The 21,872-nt window shown below is 39.7% G+C and overlaps 1 protein-coding gene and 1 pseudogene across 4 annotated transcripts in view; both read right to left on the reverse strand.

Moving 5' to 3' along the window:
- The window catches only part of Cad86C (Cadherin 86C), a 2,678,031-nt gene that overhangs the window by 1,845,485 nt on the left and 810,674 nt on the right, over positions 1 to 21,872 (reverse strand). The window lies entirely within an intron of this gene.
- On the reverse strand, positions 9,969 to 10,884 carry LOC137248428 (uridine-cytidine kinase-like 1 pseudogene; annotated as a pseudogene).

A 21,872-nucleotide genomic window follows, 5' to 3' on the forward strand; every position in this document is an offset into this window, starting at 1 on the left:
CTCCCTCTTAAAATACTCATTAACTCCTTTCGTTTGATACCCATATTGCACAAACGAATTCTAGAGTCACCCCTGGCCCACCTTTATGGCGATATCTCGAAACGGCGTCCACCTGTAGAACTAAGGCTCACTCCCTTTTAAAATACTCATTAACACCTTTCGTTTGATGCCCATATTGTGCAAACAAATTCTAGGGTCACCCCTGGTCCACCTTTATGGCGATATCTCGAAACGGCGTCCACCTATGGAACTAAGGATTACTCCCTTTTAAAATGCTCATTAACACCTTTCATTTGATACCCATATCGTATAAACGCATTCTAGAGTCACCCCTGGTCCATCTTTACGGCGATATCTCGAAAAGGCGTCCATCTATAGAACTTAGGTCCACGCCCTTTTAAAATACTCATTAATACCTTTCATTTGATACCCATATCGTACAAACGCATTCTAGAGTCAACCCTTATCCAGCTTTATGGCTATATCCGTAAATGGCGTCCACCTATAGAACTATGGCCCACTCCCTCGTAAAATACTCTTTAATGCCTTTCATTTGATACACATGTCATACAAACACATTCCAGGGTTTCCCTCGGTTCATTTTCCTACATGGTTATTTTCCCTTATGTTGTCACCATAGCTCTCAACTGAGTATGTAATGTTCGGTTACACCCGAACTTAACCTTCCTTACTTGTTGATATTTTTTTTTGTAAATTTCGATTTAATGTTGTAAAATCTGAGCTCCGAATTACAACTCTAGTTTTAATTGAAATTCTCAACATCGAAATTTTTTTTCCTGTTTTGAATTTCGAAAACTCCTGTGTTTAGGCCACCAGCCTAAATATTCGCTACCACCCTAATGCACATTTTTTGGCAATATTATTATTTACCGGTAACGGCCCACCCCTGCCGAGCGCTAACTTCAAAGGGGAAAAACTCGACGAAAGTTGGCTATCGGCAGGTGGTGCGGACCTTTTTCGTTTTTAAATCTTTCTTTCTATTTTGGAACGTTCAAGAGCCAGCAGCCAGACCCAGGTGAGTTTCCTAACTTTTTTTCGAGTGTACATCGTAAAATTTAAACTGTGTTCTAAATTGTGAACTGCCAAGTGAACTTATCGTATAATTAAACTTCTTGCCATTGTCACTTAAATTTTAATTTTTAACTTTCTATTTGCAATTAATCAATGGCATACATTTGAACGTGTTAAGTGCATTTGGTAATTCGATTAATTTCTTTCTAACTGCACTACGGCATATTCACTCGGAATTGCTATTTATATTGTGAAATTAATTAAACTTCCTGACGTCCAGGAAGTTTGTGAGTGCTTCACTTGTATAAACAATTATTGTAAAATATTTATCGTTTATAAATAAATTGTAACGAATCGGTACTAATTCTTCTCTTTTCGATTTCTTTTATTTGCGTGCGATCGCGCCCCACGACACGGGTGCCACATTCCTCCCGCAAACATTGGTCCTTACGCGCCGAGAGAGGCAAAATCAGCACCTTTTTTAAAAATTCTTATTGGAAATTCACATTTTGGATAAATTATAAAAGTTTGAAGAGGTACTATAAACATAAAACCAGCGAAAACACAAAACAAGCGAGCACACATACAGCCACAAATCTTCACATCATACAGCTAAAAGGAATAAAAGCATCTTCGATATCACATACATTAAAATCATCACATCCATCCAGCATCACATACAAGCCATTATATGATACAGTCCATTAGCTTCATCACACAACATCACAATCAAATTATTATAATATATCGCATCCATTAGAATCACACCACATCATCACATTACTCAGTTCATCACATCATCACATTACTCAGTTCATCACATCATCACATTAATCAGTCCATCACATCAACACATCTCTGCCCAACGATCAATTTATCAAATAAAAACTTAAGGTACGTACGTGGTTGCTTGGTTGCACAAAAACCTTTTTTTATTATTAGTTGCGTGATTTTACGCACGGAAAGTGCATTCCGTGTTAGATATAATAAAGGCAAAGCAAGTGAAATTGCTAAATTTCGTGTTTTTTAAACACACCAATAGCCTTTTGACGATCGGGTAATTCCCCCCACCAGTGGTAAGGGTTACTCTACACCGCTCAAGGCGGACAGTCGGTGAATTTTTTTTAGTTTTTTTTCGCACTCATCACTGCACTGTATTGTACCCCTCGTCGTCACATACGTTGACAAAACTTCCCAGTCAGGAACCATCTTTTCACTTGGTTGATAGCCTTATCTTGTCTATCACAGAATTCACTTTAGTAATCAGTTTGCGAGCTGAAATAATACCAAAAGCCAAAAAATTAGCACTGCGTTGGGTGGCTAGTGGCTTGATCACACAAATAAAATATTCCACTATATTATATAGCTTGTATTTTTTCTCATTTTTTCTTAATAAATATTTTAAATTGTACGTATTCCACGTCAAGTTGAATATACAAAATTTATTTCCTTTGGTTGGGAAAGATACCCTGGTTGGCTACTCGAGGATATTCATCAGCGTTCACATCACACTTTTTGCATACACATTAAATCCTCGTTGGGATTTTTATCCGTGGTTCACATTTTACACTATATCCACATTGGGATTACCATCTGCGTTTTTAATTTTTTTTAAACACGCCAAATTTTTTTGGAAAATATTTCTATCTGTGTCCAACACACCTGTTAAGACACATTATATATTTGCAGACGATTCTCTTCTCTGCATTGCACATCACTGTAGACACATTAAATCCTTTCAGGACTTCTATCCGTGCTTAATATCACTTTGCACACACTAGAACCTTTCAGGATTTCTATCTGTGCTGCATATCACTACATTTATATCACTTTATACACACTAAATCCTCGTCAGGATTTCTATCTGTGTTTATTTCCATATTACTGTATATACATTAAATCCTCGTCAGGATTTCTACCTGTGGCTTACATAATCCTCGTGAGGATCTCTATAAGTGGTTCAGTACTGGCCACACATTCATTCACATCAAGATTTACATCTGATTCATTTTTTCGCTTATCACTAAATTCACATAAGATTGTTTTTTGTGTTAACACATACAATCACTTCAGAGTTTCAATCCGTGTGTTTTTTAAAGATTTTACTTTTACAGCACAGTCACAGCAGGATTGATAGCTGGGCTACGTTCAAAAAACGAAACACACTTGTAATTTTTGCTGCGGTTAGATACACACCAACGCCACTAAGTATTTTGCCTCCAAGCTTGAACCCTTTAAAGAATCAAGATATTCAAATTAATAAAATCAATGGAGACGTATATTAGATTGGCTGATTCCATAGCCGAGTTTGAACAAGATTTCAACTCCACCCCGGCCGAATCCCGGAACAAGCACACCCTTGCACTACTGCAAGAGGAGCTAAGGGCAATATGGAGGAAGGCCAAGTCCACATATGAAAGTCTTCTCAGCAATTCTGAACTGTCCAAAGACGAGCTCAGCTCATTAAGAAAGAAGAATAAATTTGCTTTGCATGCTACCTGCAATGCATGTCTGCTGTGGCGGCTGAAGCCGAAGCTATCACACCACAGCCGGCCAAGGATGAAGCAAAGGATGAAGACTCTTCGCGCCGTGTACATAAAATGCGGCTGCCGCCTTGTGACACCGATGTATTTAAAGGCGACTACCTTTCCTGGCCACCCTTTAGAGATATGTTCACGGCGATATACATCCACAATACTGATCTAAAAGATGTCGAGAAATTATATTATCTAAAACAAAAAACTCAAGGGGAGGCAAAAGAAATAGTGGGCAGGTGCTCATTAACAAATGAGGGTTTTGCAACCGCCTGGAAGAATCTAAGCGACAGGTACGAAAATCAACGTATCCTCGTCAACACACAATTAAAACTTTTATTTAATATGAAGGCAGTCGAGCAGGAGTGTGGAACTTCAATCAAAAAATTGCAACGGGAGATAAACAATTGCATCTCTGCGCTACAATGTCATAATATTGACATCACAAATTGGGATGCAATTATAACTTACTTATGCTCCACAAAACTCCCTGAATCTACACTGCCTCTTTGGGAACAGACCGTAGAACGAAAAACAGATATTCCGAAATGGGAGGATATGGACAAATTCCTGTCCAATCGCTTCCAGACATTAGAGACGGTTTCCGATCTCAGAAGTAATAAAACAACAAAAACACCCAAAAATCAGAATTCGAGTTCTAGGGAAAATTCTACGAAACTTGGGGTTTACCAAGCCAGCGTACCAAAGTCGGCATGTAAGATGTGCAACAGTACGGAGCACAAATTACAAAATTGCCAAAAATTCCGTAGGTTGTCCACGTCAGGAAAATAATGCTAATAACGTCTCTTCGTGTCATGCTAACACCACTAAAGGGGTGTTATTAGGAACAACACGTGTTAATATACACTATAATGGAGTGAAATTTTCCGCCAGAGCGCTGATAGACTCTCGGTCCGAATGCTCTTTCATAACAGAAAGACTAAAAAAGCGAATAAACCTTCCATCAAAACGTCTGCATGTGCAAGTGTCAGGAATAAATAATACACCATCTGCACAAGTAAAGGAATCATGTGCGATTACCTTAGGTTCGCTTACAGATCCCTTAGTAAGCATCAATACAGTGTCCCTAGTCCTGCCGCAATTAACAGGGGACCTTCCGACTTGCCAAGTGAGCGCAACGACTCGACAAGCGTTCCCTGATCTGATTCTGGCGGATAAGAGGTTCTTCATTAATGAACCAGTCGACCTCATACTTGGAGGCGACATTTACCCCCATATAATACTGAACGGTATACGGAAGAACGTTCCAAATACGCTTCTCGCCCAAGAAACCGTCTTCGGTTGGATTTTAACCGGTCGTGCAGATGCACCTCACCCAACCAATACACGAGTATCCTTTTTCAATGAAATTAGCCTAGACAAGCAGCTAGCCGCTTTCTGGGAACTTGACAACGTACCTACAAATAAGGCCCTGACCGAAGATAATGCCTGTTGCGAGGCACTATATAAAAACATAACGGAAAGGAATTCAGATGGAAGATATACCGTCGCCCTTCCATTCAAACAAAGCTTCCCAAAAACCGTCTGTTTGGGCCCATCTCTCAAGAGCGTCTGCTCTCAGTTCTATCGGAACGAGACACGCCTAGCCAAGACACCGGCCCTGCAGACGGAATACAATAGGGTACTGACAGAATTCGTCACGTTAGGGCACATGTCTAAGGTACACACCGTAGTACCACCACAATCAACTGATTGCTACTTCTTACCGCATCATGCGGTGATCAAAGAAGAAAGCACAACGACTAAAGTAAGGGTCGTATGCAATGCGTCGTGCCCGACATCCAATGGCACAAGCCTTAACGATGTACTACACACCGGCCCAGTACTTCAATCTGACTTAACAATACTACTCCTCCGATGGAGATTCTACAAGTACGTCTTCAACAGCGACATTGAGAAGATGTACAGGCAAATTTGGGTAAAGGAAAATCAAACCCAATACCAAAGAATAGTTTTTAGACTCAAAGCAGAGGACCCTGTCAGCGTGTTTGAGCTCAACACGGTAACCTTTGAGGTAAACTGTGCCCCCTATCTAGCGATCAGAACCCTACATCAACTTGCTGATGACGTCGAAGCATCTTTGCCAACCGCAGCGCACATCTTGCGAAACAGTATGTACGTCGATGACGTCCTTGCAGGGGGGCATAACATCGAGGCAGCAATCGCGGCTCGCGATGAAATCACAGCTGCATTAAAGTCAGCAGGATTCCCTCTGCGAAAGTGGACCTCTAATTGCAGTAGGATACTACAGGGCATACCCAAACCTCACAGGCTTACGGAAGACTTTCTGGAGTTCGAGGACGCGAGCATGGTAAAACCCTAGGAATCCGTTGGAACGCGCGTTCCGACTATTTTTATTTCACAGCGAAACCAATCGAAAACTAGGATATCTTAACAAAGAGGGCGATCCTATCGGCCCTCGCCAAACTCTTCGACCCGTTAGGCTGGCTTGCTCCAGTTATCATCGTAGCCAAGATATTAGTGCAGAACATTTGGCTGGAGGGGACGGATTGGGATGAACCGGTATCCACAATCACTCTAGATCGGTGGCAAACCTTTATGCAGGAGTACCCCGCCATTAACCGGATTCGTATTCCTCGGTGGGTGCACTTCACCCCAACCAACGATATAGAAATTCACGGCTTCTGTGACGCGTCCGAAAAAGCCTACGCGGCTACGGTTTACGTGCGAGCTAAGATCAACGACGGGACATACGTTAGTCTATTCATGGCAAAAACGAGGGTGGCACCAGTAAAAACAATTTCATTACCACGATTGGAGTTATGCGGTGCCGTCTTGCTGGCAGAAACTTTGGAAACTGTGATGGAGAACCTGAACTTAGGCACATTTAACATGCACCTATGGACAGATTCGACCATCGTCCTCGCATGGATTCGAAAACCCCCGTGTTCCTGGTCAACATTTGTAGCTCACAGGGTAACAAAAATCGTCGAGAAGGTAGGAACTAAAGCATGGCATCATGTCGAGTCCGCATCAAATCCAGCGGACTTAGCCAGCAGAGGACTTCCAGCCACGGACCTAGTTGATGGCAGGGACCTTCTTGGCTGAAAGAAGGCAAAGCGGAATGACCATCTCAAGGCGAACAGGAGTACCACACAAACATCGAATAAAAACGAGTACAAGTGCATGCAGCAACGAACATCAACAATAGCGAGGATATTCTTAATCGGTTTTCCGATCTATCAAGAGCGTTGCGGGTAATCTCCTACATTATACGATTCTCGAATAGAACACGTCCAAAAACTAAAATGTCCTTTAAAGCAGAGTCTCACCAGATTTCGCCTGACGAAATCAAGGCTACGACTAGCCGCCTCATCAAGATATCCCAAACTCACTACTACGCCGAGGAAATGAACGCTCTCAGAACTGGGAAACCCATCGCGACCAAAAGCGAGATTCTCTCTCTAGACCCCTTTATCGACGAAGACAATGTACTTCGGGTGGGGGGTCGTCTCAACGCATCCAGGGACGTTCCCGTCGACGAGCGTCACCCGATAATCCTCCCTTACGCCTGCCGACTCACCCGTCTCCTAGTCCAGTTTGTCCACACCATTTCCGTACATGGCGCAAACCAACTGATGCTGCGGCTCCTACGCACGCAATACTGGATACCTCGGGTCAAAAACATGATCCCATCCATCATACACAACTGCAAGGCCTGTACGCTATTCCGCAAACGTTCCCCGACGCAACTCATGGGAACCCTCCCAGCGGAACGCACTACCTTTTCTAGGGCATTTACCAACACCGGGGTGGATTTTGCCGGACCGTTTGACATCAAGTCTTACAGCGGACGAGGATGCCGCATGTCTAAGGGTTACGTCTGCCTATTCGTCTGCTTTGCGACCAAGGCGATCAACTTAGAGACGACTAGCGACCCCAGCACAGCCGCGTTTCTAGCAGCGTTTAGTCGGTTTGTCGCCAGACGAGGATGCCCGAAAAATCTCTACTCCGACAACGGGACGAACTTTGTCGGTGCGTCGAGGGCTCTTCGCTCAGAGTTCAAGGCATTCCTCGTTGATGCGCGCGACCAAACCCTCTCTAAATACGCCCACCAAAAACCCTGACATGGCATTTCATACCAGCAGCTGCTCCTCATATGGGCGGGCTGTGGGAAGCGGGAGTCAAGAGTTTCAAAACTCATTTCAAAAAGATCGCATCGGATCATAAATTTACTCTCGAGGAGTTTAGCACCCTCCTGTGTAGGATTGAATCCTGTCTCAACTCCCGACCCCTAAGCCCATCTTCAAATGACCCGTCTAACCTGGAGCCACTTACCCCCGGGCACTTCCTAGTCGGGGGCCACCTACTAGCGCCACCCGAGATTGACGTCAACGAGAATCGCGCTTCACTCGTCAATCGATGGGAAAAACTTAAGGCGCTGCATCAAACCTTCTGCAAACGGTGGAAAACGGAGTATCTCACCGAATTTCAGAAGCGCGTTAAGTGGAAGCATCCACAATCAAACCTCAAACAGGGAGACCTAGTCGTCATTAAGGAGGATAATCTGCCCCCCAACGATTGGAGACTAGGTCGGATAGCCACCCTTCATTATGGCCCCGATAGCCGAGTTCGAGTCGTCGAACTGGATACGGCAAGGGGACAAACCACCAGACCAATCACGAAATTGGTCCTACTACCACCCTCCAGTGAGGGTGAGGGTGACTTGTAACTCCCAACCGTTATAACAAACCCCATAACCCAGCTCTCGTTCACCACGAACGAGGCCAACAGAAGCCTAAAGGAGATAAACTATCTGCCACCGCATACCCCCCAAAAAAATGTCATTAAAACATCCAACCGAACAACCAATGGAGATGCCATAACGAAATGTAGTCATTGAGTACGTTAACTTATTTAATTCGTATGTTCGGAACATACGTCTCCATTTAAGAATGTGTGGAATCGTTTTATATTTGGAATATTATGTGCATGCATACTTATTTGGAATATTCGGACCTCGCGAGGTAGCATCAGGCGAACGTGTTTCGAATTTTCTAAATTAAAACGTAAATATATTGCAGAAGGAAAAACATTACCAAAAACGCTATACCTTAGAAATGCTACATATATTGAACACTCCTAGTGAAAAACGAATTAATTTTAAAATGGACACTGCCCACTGTACGAGTGCTTATCGCAATTTGATTTTGAAACAACAGCAACATACACCGCGCTCACTTAAATAAGAATATTCAGCATCCAGCATACTTCAAGACAACAACTAAGCAAAAGGGGGTTGATATACATACTAAGTTATGTCTTATTGTTACATGTATTTTATTATTGTAAAATTTTTGTTTATACTTACTGTTCTTGAAAATTTGTTTACATTTGCGGTATTCTGTACATTTGTTTATTTTTCATGCTTTCGCTTTTTGTACCTTCAACACAGATTTTTGGCCATTGCTAATTTAGTCGATCGAACATATTTATATGAGTAAGTCGCTTATTATATGTATATACGTAAACATTATGTAGAATACGTTCTAATGGTTTGTTTTTTTATACCCCTAGTCCCGAAGATGGCTTTAGAATAAAGCCGAAATATCGACAAGAATAAATTATACAACTATAATACAAAAAGTTGTGTTTTTATTTAAATTGGCCTTCAGCTCAAAAATTTAAAAATATATTATTTAATATAAAGGCTATTAATTCTTATCAAAATTCTAAATTAAAGTTTATCCGCAACACTTCATTGAATACTTAAACGGGAAAGAGCTTTCTGTAGTATAGAAAAAGGGTAAATACCCCCCGTGTCGCAGGACCGCACGAAAGCTTAACTCTTCTGTCAAGGTCAAGGCCGGAATATAACGAGTAGAGTATCACCCTATATCGGCTGGGAGTTCGAAATCATCCTATATCGAAATATTAAAAAAAAAGGGGGAACCACTCTATATCAAAATTACGTTCAAGAACGCCTTAGCTCAGAAAGATTTTCATTAACTCGCTCTTATGTCAAAATGCATTTAACAACTTTTGCTCAGGATAGGGAGTTAATTAAGGTGGAGTATACATAGTTAAAATATTAGAAGTCTACCCATTTTCTTTCGATTAATTGGTAAAAATAGTTTGATAACACGTCCAGAGATTACCAAACCTATGCATGCAATAGCAACTAATTTCATTAAAATATCTGTATATAACGCATTTACATAGCTCGTACGTTGTGCCAGCCAGCAAGGCGAATATACATATGACTATAGGGGATCAAAAATTGCGCTAAACGAAATATACTGCCAGCTCAATATTACCATTGGTAGTGCTGTCATTGCAATAGGCCACACTTGCGAAAAAATAAAAGGTCTGGTCAAAGCTGCGGCAGCTGGACCACCACTGCCAAAGTCTTCATCCAGCTCATGCGGGCAATGCAATAAATTTACCATATGTAGCTATCAACAATGATGCTAATATGATATTCTCCTCGGGTACATCATGATCGAGTGGCACACGTAATGCCATCATAGCAGCTGCACCCGTGGCAACAGTAGCATCCATCAATAGGACTTTATAGTCTTGTTTATCTTTAGATTAGTTTGTATGAGTATCTTTCCTATGCGTACATCTTTGCATACATCACAAATGGCTTGTTCCATTGTTTCGCCAGCTCGCAGAATGGAGACGCCACATATTTTGCGAGAACCCGTACCTTTGCCTTCATAGAGTACGCCTTGTGGTGTTTCCACTGTTGTGGTTTTAAGTGGGAACAAACTCAATGCATATTCAATAACCAAACGTATAAGACGTTTCGAATGGAATATGAACTCATCTCGTGAAGTACTACGGCAACGTACAAATATATGTAAACCTTTAATTTGTGGTGTAGGTGGCAGTAGATGTACCGACTCTGGCATTGGTTGATCTTTATAAGAATTCACTAATGTTTCATGTAATTTGAAAACGCACAATTGCAGTTGTGTATGTACGTGTTGTACTATGAGATGTATAGCTACTTTGTTTTCACCACCACGGAGCACTATAATATCGGCATGCGCCATAGATTATGCAATATAATTGGCACGGGAGGGTTTCACCATAGCCAAATACTGCTTACGTACGCCGCTGAGATCACGTCCGCGCTGTGAAATGTTTCTCTTCAGACGTCGGGCCAAACTTATGCATCGGTATCTACAACCACTTTCATATCTAACAGTGAATGTACCTCGAAATTGTGAAATGCTAATATACCCTCGAATATTATAACATTTGCACCAAACATGGTTTTAGTCTTTGATTCACGTGAATGTGCTACAAAATTGTAGATGGGCACCTCCACCTTTTATGTCCACGGCATTATGGCCGCCACGTAGCGCATCAGGTGGTGGTGTTGATTTATTAAATGTATATACTTTCGAAATATAAACTCCATGCGTTAGGCTTAATCCCGACGTCTCTAACAGGTTGAAACCCGCAACATTGGAAAAAAAAAAAAAAAATCTAGTTCACAATGCTGCCAGAAATCAACGCCATAATAATGATGTATGCCCGCCTGTACAGCCAATAGCATAGAATTCCAAAGTGATATCAAATTCAATGGTATACTTTTTTGCATAGATGTAGCGCGATGAAATTCATGATAGCCATTTATGCTTAGCTCGTTATGATGTTTTTTGATTAGATGATCAAACAAAATGTTGTCACCCATATTCATATATTGAGCACCTTGCCTGTTTTGCGTGGAAGATTTGGCCCAAACTAACCATACGCAGCACACACAATGGCTACGTAAATAGTTAAATGCGCATTTACTAATCAGTGAATCAAACTACTATATATATACTCATTTCCATGAATGAATGACATTCTGAATGAACGAATCAAGGTTGCCACTCGATGACATTTGCTTTTGTCTTTTCTTACGCCGTAATAACATTGCGCGCGACCCCATGCGATCACAAGTCGGATCCGCGGGATCCAACAAACTCGAGTGTTTGTACCCGAACAACCTTACTTTTTTCCGACAAATGAAAATTTTGTTTTATTTTCACAATGTGGTGCATAAAAACACAATCAAAATCAACTTTCTTGTAAAAAAAAAAGGGGGAGATGAACCACTCGAGACCGAAATAATTTTCGCGTTTTATTTGCATTGTTTTCCCTGTTAAAAAGGGTAGGGCAAAATTAAAATGTAAAATATAAACAAAACATGTCCCACTCAATAGTGGTCTCGCTTTCGTGATAGAAATTGTCTCTGCGTATTGAAGCTCCGATAAAGTTTCGTCAGTCCCTTTAGCTTGAAATCCAAACAAGAATAAAGGAGTGTCATATATGCTTTCGATACCACAAACAAGGGAGAAATTAAACTTTAGAAAAGACTATACAATTTATGTCGCGTCAGAACTGTGACACGAGTTTTCCCAAAATAAATACATGACATGACCATTATGTCTCATTACGCTGCCAAATTGGCAGCACCGCACAGCTGCCTCATTCCAGTGAGTGGAAGAGTTATCAGCTGACAGCTCTGCAAGTTACCACACTCGATAGTGTAGGCTATCCCTGCCAGGGTTGTGTTGAAATCAACAAACACACAACAATTTGTGATTCTCACACAACATGGCCCAAATCAACACAAAGAGTGTTCCCAGACGGCGAATAAAGGCCTCTTTACATCTGTCGCACATTTGATCTGCACGACGTCATTTGACTAGTCATTTTACAGTCATTCATAGGTTATATTCATAGTAACATTTGCATGGGCGTGGGTAAGTTTTGTGACCAAATTTTGTAGGGCAATTACAAGGAGCCGTGACAACACACGAGTTTACCGTGATATACCGTATATTGTCGCGTATTGCCTGCCTTAGGCAAACACCAAAAAATATAGTTTGCCCTAAGTCTATATTTAATAATTCTTAATATCAGCAATTTCATTCTGATGAAACTATTTTCAAAACAAAAGGTCATTTTAGGCGTATGTCAATCAAAGTTTACTAAACCTAACAGTGGGTTTAACCACTACACGTCACTACCTCGGCAGAATAACCTAACCAGATTATTCATCCCAAATGAACCCTTATCCCGAGTACGCCAACCAATAGGTCAGCCAGAATCGACCCCGGTTCTCCGGCAATTAGCCACCCAACCAACCTATGCAGCGATATTACTAAACGCTACCATTTCCAGACATGCCTGGATTTGCATTCAAACGCTCCAAAACCGAGGCACGCTCAAATGCGTTCACCATCGCTTGCCGTCTGTGCACCAAACCGCACGGAGTGCGATTGTGCCCAATTTACCGTGGTATGTCGACTGAGGAGCGGCTACGTGCAATACTCATCCACCGCTATTGTCCCAACTGCCTATCCCCGTTCCACCGCCTGGAAATCTGCCCCAGCCAAGACCGATGCCGACATTGCAGTGAACCACATGCCACGACGCTACATATGGACGAGGATCAGCCGTCGCCACCTCAAAGCAAGCACAACGACGACGATGCGAGCTCGGATGGGGTCCTCTCCATTCATGTCACGGAGCAAACTAACTCATGGGCCCAGTAAGTCGAGGAAGAAGAGAGGCTGGCCAGTGCAGCAGAGGTAGCCCAATCGGGCAGCTTAGAAACGCCGCGATTCCGGCCCCCATTACGTCATGAGAGACCGGAGAACCGCTCGCCTATGCACGGCGCTTTCGCGCGCTTACAAATCGGGGATGGCGCGGAGACACGTCCTTTCCGCCCATCGCACCGCCCTACTGGTAACCGTCCCGCTCGTCACGACAGTTCACTGGGAGGGCGGCCCCTAATAAGATGCGCAACAACCATCGAGCTCTCGTGAGTCAACAACAAACCCCCACTGGCTTCAGGAGTGGTAGACTCCGGGACAATTTAGCGGCACCGACTATAACTCGAGCATTGATCGCCATCGCGCCGACAGCCATAGTCCGAATTGAGGCAGGAGGCCGTTTACACCTGGTCCGCGCCCTGTTAGATGCCTGCGCTCCCACCAGCATTATCGATGCCAATCTGTGCAAGGATCTACACCTGGAGCGTAACAATACCGCACGTCTTTCGAAGTGCACCGTCGTTCTTCGAGGGAAGTATGGGGTAGCGGGAAAGATCACGACCCAAGCCACCGTAATATCGAAATATGCTAGGTTAAACCCCACGGCAAATCTGGACCCGTCGGTAGCGGCCCCATTCCAGTTCATGAAGCTGGCCGATCCGACATTTTACCGATCGTCCCCAGTATTGCTCACTTTGGGCGCCGACGTCTACGCCAGTATTATGGTCGGAGGCACACCCACGTCAACTGTCGGCGGGCTCCTCACCCAAGCCACAATTTTCGGTCTCGTCTTGTCCGGAGCCCACCCCCTATAAAAAACTTTAATTATACCACAAGGTGCATTTTAAACCAAGCAACCCCACGTACTTGAATACTAACGCTTTTCTTTTTCATCCACATTTCAGCGAGGCTGCATTACTGCGAGCACGGATGTTCGCCGGAGATCGTACTTACGATCCAACTATACATACATATCATAGTTTTAATATATTTAGTTTATCCTGCCTTGGGAAGGTTGCTGGCGTACTCACCAGTTTTTTTTTTTGTTTTGCTCTTTCGAGTTGCTCGCCGCAAGGGGGCCACCAGCCTAAATATTCGCTACCACCCTAATGCACATTTTTTGGCAATATTATTATTTACCGGTAACGGCCCACCCCTGCCGAGCGCTAACTTCAAAGGGGAAAAACTCGACGAAAGTTGGCTATCGGCAGGTGGTGCGGACCTTTTTCGTTTTTAAATTTTTCTTTCTATTTTGGAACGTTCAAGAGCCAGCAGCCAGCCCCAGGTGAGTTTCCTAACTTTTTTTCGGGTGTACATCGTAAAATTTAAACTGTGTTCTAAATTGTGAACTGCCAAGTGAACTTATTTCGTATAATTAAATTTCTTGCCATTGTCACTTAAATTTTAATGTTTAACTTTCTATTTGCAATTAATCACTGGCATACATTTGAACGTGTTAAGTGCATTTGGTAATTCGATTAATTTCTTTCTAACTGCACTACGGCATATTCACTCGGAATTGCTATTTATATTGTGAAATTAATTAAACTTCCTGACGTCCAGGAAGTTTGTGTGTGCTTCACTTGTATAAACAATTATTGTAAAATATTTATCGTTTATAAATAAATTGTAACGAATCGGTACTAATTCTTCTCTTTTCTATTTCTTTTATTTGCGTGCGATCGCGCCCCACGACACGGGTGCCACATTCCCCCCGCAAACACCTGTTTTGAATTTTTTTAAATATAAATTCGCAGAAGTCAGTCTAGTTTTTGAATTTCAAATGTACAATTCGAAATTTCCTTTGTTTTAATATTCAATTAAGAAAAATTTTGTATTCTTTTTTTAGATATCAAACTGATCTGATTTCCTTACTTTGAGTTTAAAGTAAACCCTTTGAATATTTACCTTCTTTAGGTTAAATTTAAGTTTGATTGCTTAAATTTTTTTGGAGATTAGTATTTATTTCCAACGGTTTCCAAACTATTAATATTACAATTTCTTTGAGTTGCTTGAATTACCCCTTCATCCTTTTTAGTTTAAGTTCTTTTGAATTTAATTTTTTTCCTTAGTTTTTTTAAATGCAGTACCTATTTTTTTGTAACTTTCTTTGGCCCGCAAATTTTTTTTTTGTTTTTTTGGCAGTGTTCAAACATTTTGCACGCACTTTCATATTAAAGCCACTTTTAAAATTTTAACAGTAAGAAAATTCATTTTGTATGTCAACCATATTGTTTGGATTTTCTTTCCTCGAGCTTTCTTAAAGATTTTTTTTTGGCCGCGTAATTTTGTGACCCACTCGACGCCCGCCACCGCGAGTGAGTGAGCGTGGAGTTGATTGCAAAATTCCATTGAACCTTATTTAGGCAATGAATGCATGGTATTTGTACGAATAGGAAGAGACACATGTATGTGGGATAATGAAACAGTTTAGTTCATTGTTTAATTCAAGAATTTTTATTAAATATTTTAACTTAGAATTTAGGTAAAGTATATTGGTATTTAAAATAGAATTATACAAGTTATTTTAATGTAATTATCTCAGAGTTGGCGCGCACAACAACTGATACATTTTTACGACCTCTTCGCTTTTACATTTCAACTTCAACTGCACTTTCGTGATGGACGCCACTTGCCATCGGCTCATTGGACGTTGCCACCCTTTCCGTATTGTTTATAGTTACCAGACTATCCTTACTACCTTGTCTCGTTCCCACATGTATATAAAATTTCCCCCGTACAGGTCCCCACACCTTGAAGTCGCCTACAATGCTAATGTGCTGAGGTCAGGTGAGCCAGAAAACGAAGAAAAAACAAAAAACAAAAAATCATACTCTTCTCGTTATACACATATGCATATGCAAGCATCGATCCACATATACCTTTGTACATAATACATTAGCCTAGGTCAGTAATTTGCATTAACTTTAGCTGATTTTGGTTTTTTTATAAATACATATGTACATATCTTTTTGCTACTTTTTTTGGAAAGGAAAGATATAACAATATTCCTTTTTTGTAGAAGCAAATCTTGCTGATACCGAATACATTAGGGGGTGACGTATTATACGTAACCCTCAATATCGTCCATTAAATTTTGTTTGAATTGGATTTTTTTTTCCGCATCAAACCCGATTGTTTTTGAATTTATGGTTGAAAAGTTTTTGAAGATTTCGAGCTTTTGTTTATATGGATATATTTTATTACTAAACAGAATTGTCAAAACATTTTTATTATCCTTTTGTTTGCGATAATTTTTGTATACGAAATTTAAGCCTAGTGGTTAGGGTGTAATACACTTATTTTGTTTGCGGATTTAAAAATTAAATAAAAGAATGTTTATAAGGTTGTCAAATTTTAAAGGTTGAAATTAAATTTATTTCCGTAATGGAGGGCTAACTTTTCAACTCTTAGGTGTGGGTGTTGTTCCCGGTAGTAAGAGGGGAACTGGGGGAGCCATTGACGTGAAAGACCCTTAGACAGACCAACTTGAGTCAGGTATAGGGGACACTGTAAGGTAATCGGAGTCAGCACAGTGCCTATGGCTTCGCGCAAGCTGCGCTGAAGAGGGTGGGTAGACTCCGCCTGACTCTAGACGGGCCTGTTTTTCTTTTTTTCTTCCATTTCCTGCTTTCCCTCTATTTATGTATCCTCATCTAGGCATGAACCATTTTTTTGTTTAGATAACTGCGGGTAAGGCAGGTATAGAATCTTTTTAATATATATGGAATCTTTTTAATGTACATAGTATTAAAGATACTTATATCCACACACACCACGAACACACCAAAGCATATCAATATAGGTATATTATACCTAAACAAATAAAGTAAAATTGTTTCCGGTTTGAATTATATTTTATAGGAAATAGAAACTCTTCACCATACATAGGCCTTTTTTTGTTTTGTTGTATGTATAAATTTTAAAACATATTAAATATGCACTCGTTTATTGAAATACGCGCAAAACTATAATTTCTTTGGGGTTCAGTGGGAAAAATATTTTGTGACCCTTAAAACGGAATATTTAGACCTATATCTGATTTTTACTAACAAAATATTATTTGGTTTTATTTGTAAAATTTCTTCTACTGGAAATTATTCCTTTTTTATTTTTTTGTTATAACTAACTAGTTATTTATACATTTTTGATATTTTTTTAGTAAATTTCGATTTAATGATGTAAAATCTGAGCTCCGAATTATAACTCCTAATTTTACTTTAAATTCTCAATTTCGAAAATTTTTTTTCTGTTTTGAATTTCGAAAACTCCTATGTCAGTTTTGAACGTTTTAAATATAAATTCGCAGAAGTCAGTCTAATTTTTGAATTTCCTTTGTATTTAATATTCAATTTAGATAAATTTTTTATTCTTTTTTTTAGATATAGCACTGATTCGATTTCCTTACTTTGAGTTTTTGCCTTTGAATTTAGTTTAAATTTAAATTTGATTGTTTAAATTTTTTGAAGATTAATGTTTATTTCCAACGGTTTCCAAACCCTTAATATTACAATTTCTTTGAGTTACTTGAATTCTTTTGAATTTTATTTTTTCTGTTAGTTTTTTTAAATTCAATTTCAAAAAATTTTATTAATTTTATTGATTCTACATACCTATTTAATCATATCATACATACCAATTTAATCATATCATCTTATCATACCTATTTAAACGAAGGAAATTGGTTTGAAATTTAATCCTTGATTTTCTATACTTTGGATTAAAACTTCAGTTTATTTGATTTGAATTTCTAGTTAGTTAGTAGGTATGTTAAGGCTTTTACTTCTGCCATCTAAACAGTTAGTTGAATTTTTTATTTTTTATTTTTTTTTTTGAAATTTTTATTTTTGAATTCCATTTTTTCTAACTTAAAATTTTTATTTCATTTTTTTGAAATTTGTTTTGAATTTAAGAATTATTAGATTTTTTTTCTGATTTTATTCTTATAAATATAATCCCTTTATTACCACTTAAATTTAAGTTTTACATCATTTTTTTAATCTATTTTAATTTTCGAATTTTGAAATTAAATCGAATTCTTAAGAGCTCTTTATTATTTTGAATTTTATTTATTTTAATTTCTTTATTTTCTTTACTTTTAGTGTTAATCTACACTCGAAAATTAACTTTTTATTTTTTTGTATTGAATTTTTGAGTTTTTTAGTTTAGTTTAAGTCCAAAGTTTTTTCAATCGAAGTTTTTGAATTTATAACTTTTTATTCTTATTTTTGCATTAAAATATTTAAATTTAATTTCTATAATTAAATTTTTTTTATTTTATTTTTATTATTTCTTCCTTTTCATCCCACTTGAATTATTTGTATTTTTTTCGGGGAGCTTCTGTTTACTTTTAAGTTACACTTGATATTGAATCTTTATTTTGAATTTTGAGTAAATCACTAGAATTTTTATATTTTTTTTCAATTGCGTTAGCTTCTTTTTTAAGTATTTGATTCAATTTCCCTTGCTTTTACTTTTTTGAGTTGCTATTTAATTTTGTAATTTTCTTTCATTATGTTAGTAAATTTTTTTTGAGTTATCGGTCAAGTTTTGTTTACTTACTTGATTTTTTTTGTTTTGAAATTTTTTTATTGTTTTGGGTTCTGGTTTCCAATCATTTTGTTTCAGTTGCTCTAATTTTTTTTTGGGAAAGAAAATTGAAGTTCGTTTTCAACTTTAGTTTGCGGTTACTGCGTGTTCGAGATTGTGTGAATCCGTAGGGTGTGTCTGGGTACATGTCTGACGGAGATAACAGGCAAGAAAGAGTTTTTGGTGGTTTGGGCCTGTACAGCGGAGACAGGCTTATCACTCGTGGCTTTGCGCGTGCTCTTGGAAATCAGGTGGTTGGGTCACTGTTCAACCAAATTGATACAGGTATTCAACGCCCGGTAGATTTCATCCCTGTAGACTACTTTCACCAGTGCAAAGCTAGGATCTTCGGCTTATTCGAAGGCGGGAGTGGACGCGAGGCTATTGTGTCCATTGTGAAGCAGGTAGTGGCAAACAGGTCCGAAGAGAGCCTGAACTTTTCGAAAAACCTTGACTAGATTTTAGAGATGGCAGACGATGAACAGGGCGGTGCTGAGGGGGCGTTGGTCCAGTAGGGAATCAGATGCCAGGGGTTCCGGTAGCTCGGGTTGCGGCAACAACAGGAAACAGGATGGCTATCACCGATGCAAATACCGAACAACTAAGTCGTTTGATGGCAATGATGGCGCAGCAAGGAGATTTAATAGCGCAGTGTACAAACGAGCTCGGAAACATGAAGACGTATGTAGCCAACCTCAGCGGTCGAGTAGCAGAGATCGAAACCTCCGCAGCACAGGTACTGGACCACCGCTCCATCACGCCAAGAGGCCGAACAACAGAGGCCAAAAAAACTCAGATGGAGCAGGTAACAACACCAACAACGGGGAAAGACGAACGGACGGAGGAAGTCAAGCCACACAGGAGCCACAGCGTTGGAAGAAAATTTACCTGGAGAAGTGGCATATAAAGTTTGACGGCATGGATAAGGGGATTTCAGTCGAAAGTTTTTTATACCGTGTTAAGAAGATGAGAGTCCAACATCAAATCACTCATCACCAAATGTTTACAGACTTTCATTGCCTCGTGTCGGGCGCGGCTTTGAAATGGTACTGGCAGGTGTTGGAAGATCGTGCCGAAGATCCCAACTTCGGATACATGGATCTGAAGTTAGAACTGCTAGCCCATTTCAAGATCGCAGAGTCTGAATACGAGGTGATTCGACAAATCATGGAACGAAAACAGTTGGTGCATGAGGGATTTGATGAATTTTATGGGGAAGCACATAACTTGACGTTCAGGCTTCGGAAGAGAATTCCTGAAAAGGAGCTAGTAGGAATCATTAAGGGGAACCTAAAGCCATACCTGTCTAACCTTACATTCTCCTTGAAAATGGACACACTAGCCAAACTAAGGGCTGAGTGTAAGCGTGCTGAGAAAGTCATCAAGGAAAACAAAAGTAGGTCTAAAGCGGGGGTAAGCGAACTGGCCTACCCCGACGTACAGTTCCCAGAAGAGGTGGGTAGTTCGAAACCTCTTAAAGCGATAGGGAACCCATTTAAAAATAGGTCGAACAGTGGTCAGCTACCTGATAACAGGACACAAAACCTGGCACCGCGAGTTGCACCTGCCACACCGTCTACAACCGGTACCAAACCAAATATAAACTCTTTCTCTCCCTTACCTTTCCACTTAATGTTGTGCTTCTCTTGTGGAATGCCGGTTGACCATTTTGTGAAGAATCCAGCGGAAGCCAATAGGGAAAGAAAGCAATTACACTGTGCTACTTGCGTTTATGATTATGGTTAGCTCTAATGTGTGTTTGAGCACTGACAGTGGATGTTTGAATTTTCTAGTTAATACTGTAAGCAACAGACATCCAGGTCTTCAGCTCTGTCACATCAATGCCCGTAGTTTTAACGTTCCAAAAGTTGATTACATGAACCTCATCTTGGGCAACTCAAAAATAGATATCATAAGCGTGACAGAGACCTGGTTCAAAGAAGATGCTGGAGAAAATTTGTATGAATTGCATGGTTACAAGTTGACTAGGAATGACAGGAAAACTGGAGCCAGAGGTGGTGGTGTTGCCATATATTGCAAAACGAAAATTCCCCAAAAAATAATTTTTAAATCAAGTTTGAATGATCCAGTGGAGTACATTATTATGGAAGTTGGTAGTAGTTATAATAAATGTTTAATCATATGTGCGTACAACCCTAGCAAATTATTTGAGATGGATGATTTGTTCTCGCAACTGGCCCAACTTTCATGTGAATATGAGCATATTTTACTCTGCGGGGACTTAAATATAGACATTCTTAATAACGACTCCCGATCGCTAAAATTAATTAATAACTTAAAGTCCATTGGCTTAGATGTTATTAATAAATTTCCCACACGGTTTTCACCAAATTGTATACCTAGCTTGCTAGACTTAGTATGCACATCTAATATCTCCGAGGTAGTTCATTGTGACCAATTCTCACTTGATGGTGTATCTGATCATGATATGCACTTCATATCGTATAACATTGACCTCAGTTGCAAAACCACATCACATTTTTATTACAGAGATTTTAAATCAGCTTGGAATAGTGCCTGATTCCTTCCTGATATAAATCTAAAGCTTAATTTCCTAATTACACAAATTTTATACTTATTTGATAAATATATTCCACTCAAGGAAGTGAAAATAAAAACCAAGAAACAACCGTGGTTTACTAATGAAGTAATGCCGGCTATCAAAGCGCGTAATAAGTGGTACAACTGTTGGAAGCAAGATAATACAGAGACGGTTTGGGAGTTGTATCGCCAAGCCAGAAATCACGCCACGTTATTAGTCAGAAATTCCAAGAGACGATTTTTCCAGGCTAAGCTTGATACTGGTTAGCCAGTAAAAAGTCTGTGGAAAAATCTGAACACTCTGGCCATTGGGGGAAAAATTAAATCAGAATGTGACTTGGACCCTGATAATATGAATGATTCCTTCTTGCAGTCGTGCAAGTTCCAGAATAATGTGGACTTTAAAATAAATGAAACATTGGTTTATAAACTAGTAAATTTATTTCAGTTTAGTGCAGTTACAGAAGACGATGTATGAAGATGTATGAATTCTATTAAATCTAATGCAGTTGGAAATGATGGTATCAGTCTAAAGTTTTTGAAATTAGTAATCTAGAGCATAGCCCCAACGCTGACTCATATTATCAACTTTTCTATAACAACATCAACC

This window comes from Eurosta solidaginis, chromosome 1, assembly GCF_040869045.1.
Source record: "Eurosta solidaginis isolate ZX-2024a chromosome 1, ASM4086904v1, whole genome shotgun sequence".
Classification (NCBI taxonomy): Eukaryota; Metazoa; Arthropoda; class Insecta; order Diptera; family Tephritidae; genus Eurosta; species Eurosta solidaginis.